The 4217-nt window shown below is 35.7% G+C and overlaps 1 long non-coding RNA gene across 1 annotated transcript; it reads left to right on the top strand.

The window, feature by feature from the left end:
• Positions 1-819: 819 nt before the first annotated feature.
• LOC143250481 (uncharacterized) lies at positions 820-3989 on the top strand. The gene is made up of 3 exons (XR_013028208.1): positions 820-2621; positions 3125-3188; positions 3753-3989. It is a non-coding gene; the product is annotated as an uncharacterized LOC143250481 (long non-coding RNA).
• The last annotated feature ends 228 nt before the right edge of the window (positions 3990-4217 follow it).

Below are 4217 nucleotides of genomic sequence, written 5' to 3'. Positions count from 1 at the left end.
CCCTCGTTCACGGGCGAAGCCGAAAACAAACGGCGATAGTAGCCGAGTCACGCGTCCAGAATGTCGGAGATGTCAAATGACGATTGGCTATTCTCCAACATCAGACTGGAGATATGTCTGAGGGCCTGGCATGGCCTAGCGCGTTAAGGCGTGCGCTTCGTAATCTGAGGGTCGCGGGTTCGCGCCCTAGTCGCGCCAAAACATGCTCGCCCTCCCAGCCGTGAGGGCGTTATAATGTTACGGTCAATCCCACTTTTCGTTGGTAAAAGAGTAGCCCAAGAGTTGGCGGTGGGTGGTGATGACTAGCTGCCTTGAAAAGTTCCGATAGAAAGCTGAAACAGCTATATTGCTGTTTATAATCCTAATAACAGGTGTGATTACGACGGAAAAAATGATTCCTCGTTGAGTATTCAAACTAATAAGACATGCCTTTCTCCTTCTGCTATAACGCTTTTCTCAGCCGGCCTGGCCTAATGGTTAGGGGCGCTCGACTCGTAATCAAAGGGTCTCGAGTCCGAATCCCCGTCACACCAAACATGCTCGCTCTTTTAGCCGCGAAAGCGTTATAATGTAACAGTCAATTACACCATTCATTGGTAAAAGAGTAGCCCAAGAGTTGGCAGTGAGTGGTGATCGCTCGCTGCTTTCCTTCTAGTTTTACACTCCTAAATTAGGAATGGCTAGCGCAGATTGTCCTCGAGTAGCTTTACGCGAAATTCAAAAAGCAAACAAAGAAATCTTAGCCGTCAGTTCGACGCCTTAACATTTCCTCTTTAACTTCAAAAAGTTCTAATAATCTTTCTTCTGTTTTTCTTAGGGGTGTCGACCCTGCCATAAAACCAGAAAAAAAAATCTACAAACTCTATTTCATAGAATCCGTTCCTGAATAACAGATCAACTCACCCAGTTCATCAAAGTAGTAACAACATATAAAACCGCAGCGAACTATATCCTTTCTAATGGTTGTTTTTTACCATCTTTTCCATTTTAGAGCCGTACTATCGCCCAGCTAACACTTCTACAACAATCAGCATCTCTTCTCTTCTCTCATTACAGACCAATAGACCATCATAAACTAACACAGAACATCCAGCCGCCTACGAAGTCACATCTGACATTAATGATAAGAACGTTCACACAAACTTGATGCGTATCTAGTCAGTATTCAAGAAGATCTCACAACAGCGACAGATTACGACACTACAAATCATCATGTGCGATGCCTCTACTTCTACGGACATCCGTCATCTAATTTGCCAAGAAACAGAAACACGAATCACTTAGAAAGACAGATGAATCCAGGCCAAAAGTCAGAATGACAAAGACTACCAAAAATATAGTAAATCTTTCAAGAAACTTCAGCCTTCCGACATCCAACAGATTGACACTAAAACATCACGAAACATCACCTTACAGAAGATGTGCCTCATCAGTTCCAGCCGACCTGTGCCTGGCACCTACCTAGATCCATTGAGCTTCACTTCAACCCTACAATCGCCCAGTCTTTTTTAACATAAAAGTTTTCAACAGTATTTATTTGTGAATATGTATCCCTGTCTTTTTGTCCATAATTTCTTCCGGGTATGGTTAGGGCAATTTTATTTGGTACTCTGGCCGTGAAAGTGGGTTTTCTCGAGGTACTTTCGTTTTCCCCAACAGCAAAATTTTTAGTCAGTTTTGGATCCGCTGATCTCAGCCCTGAAAATATCCATCGTAATGTATGCTTAAAAACAATAATTGTTCAAATCCAAAATGTTGATACTGTCTTAAAATAAAAGCAGTCAAGATTGTTATTTTCAAACCACCTACTTGATATTTACATAATTAAGAAGTCAGATAAGATAAAATCCAGTTTCAAATAATACAGTTTTAATATTTTATATAGGAATTGATGTACTCAGCGTGTATCTCCCAGCTCTCCTGAACGACAGACAATGTCAACTGAAACAACCAATACGTATATACACAAGCCAAGTGTACAAACATGTCTCATTTTATTCAGCAGTCAAAAAACGTTCCGACGAAGTTCTATTTTTTCTTCTGATTCTCAGATCTCCTCACAGCTTCTCTTGATGTCTTGTGGCAAATTCATTTGCTAAAATAATATCATTGCTCAATCATGGTAAACTAAAACACTTTTCAGTGCCTTTTAATGCACTGTGGGATGAAGAGAAATCAAACTTTCTGACCTCCCCTAGTTATATTTCACTCTCCTTCGAGAAATGAAATATATTTTATCCTACCTAGTCAAGTCAATCACTCAACAAATCAAGCGTCTATTACTTTTACATCCCGCTCATAAATCTCAACCAAACTTCTTAAAATCTTAGCCACAAGTTTAAACACTACTTCATTTAAGAAAATAATCAATTCCGTGAGCGGGGCAAAGAAAAACAATAGTTACTGAATATTCCTGATTATCGTTTTTTTAGACCTCTGCTGCCAAGGATGAAAAGTAGACAGTCTAGTATTGGAGAATGTTTATTTGGATTGCTATTAAACAACGAAATATTTTTTAAACGAAGTATTTGAAGTATACCTTAGTAATTGTATTTTTAATTTTACTTTTACCATTTGATTTCGAAAAATTACATTCACGTGTAAACATCTGAAACTAAAAGGTAAGAGAATAGCCAGTACAGTAAAAGATAACTTTTATTTAAAGCGTACAAAATATTTAAGATAAAAAATTTTATTTTCAGTTAGTGTTTTCAATTGTAAGTATTTTTCTACTTCAGAATGGCCGAAAGGTACATTTTCCATTAGAAATCTAAAATCAGAGCCAAAACCGTTTAGAAGTAGAGAATATTTATTGATTGTGGATTTAAACTACTAAATATTTGTTAAGACAAAGTATTTGAAGTGTATTTTCGCATATACCGTTTCAATTATAAACTTTTCCACTTCAAAGTAGCTATTTAATAACCGAAAGCTACAGTCGCCAATAGAAATTTAAAACCAGAACCTAACATATCCTCTCGTAGTGAAGAACGTTTATTGAAAATGTATTTAAATTTTTAACTATTAAAGTCTGTTAAAGTAATTGGTGTTTTAATTATAATTTATTTTATCAACTTGAAAAGATCTGTGTGAAGACCCAAAATTGCCTTGACCTTTGTTTCAGATATATCAAACCAGAACAAAGTAACCAATCAGAAATACCATACCAGGACTGAAAAGCCAGTCAGGTATTGAAAAACTTTTATTAAGGGTACAATTAAACTATTAAGTATTTGTTTTTAATTCTAGATATTTTTCTACTTGAAAATAAACACTGCACGGTCAAAAGCTACATAAAGCATTAGAAAAGAACAAAATAAAGAACTTTTATTCATTGTATAACTAACGAATGTTTGTTAAAGAAATTATTCGAGGTATACCTTGGTAAATAGTATTAATTTTTCTTTTAATTCTAATGTTAATGTTGTTTCTTCTGTATCATTCTCCATTCCTAGGAATTCCACCTTAGAATGGTAGGATCTCTAACTATTAACCTAAAAAAATCATCTCTTAACTGGAAGATGAGTGCATTGTCACTAAATCTTAAAATGTGAAAATCTGATGAAAAAACATAATGAACGTCAATAGCTATCTGTAGAATTCCAACATAACACTGCACTACAGGGCAGCTTGGACCCTCTTTGTGTCTGAATTGATGAATAATTTAATTTTTAGTTATTTTCATAGTGATAATAATACGCTTGCCTCAATATTTGTACATTTCAAATTGATCGTCATTATTTCCCACTTAGTTGATGTTCTATTTCTGAAGTTAACCAGATGGAATTTCAAAATCAGTGACCAATTCAAGCTACAATTGGAATGACAAGGCTATTTAAGGATTTGGGCACACATTACAAAAATCTGTATAGAAAATGCTTCTGATAAGCCAGCAGTTCAGTTGGCAAATGTCATAATTTAAGTGATGACAAATGTGTCATTAGAAAAAATTATATAAGATGTAAAACAATAAAAGTATATGCCATATCTTGAGGTTTCCAGATATTTTACCTTTGAGTATGCCAACTCAACTTGGGCTTCCAAAGAGAGAGACAACACTCCCCCCATTCTTCTCACACCATTGCTTGTTTTGAGTATTCTTGCAAAGCTAAACTAGGATTATCCATGTTAGCCATTCTTAATTTTGAATTGGTAAAGGCAGTTCATAAAAAGCATCCACCACCTATTCTTTGGCTACTTTAATTAAATAATACTAT

This window comes from Tachypleus tridentatus, chromosome 5 (assembly GCF_004210375.1).
Source record: "Tachypleus tridentatus isolate NWPU-2018 chromosome 5, ASM421037v1, whole genome shotgun sequence".
NCBI classification, from domain to species: Eukaryota; Metazoa; Arthropoda; class Merostomata; order Xiphosura; family Limulidae; genus Tachypleus; species Tachypleus tridentatus.
This window is presented reverse-complemented; position numbering and strand designations above follow the sequence as displayed.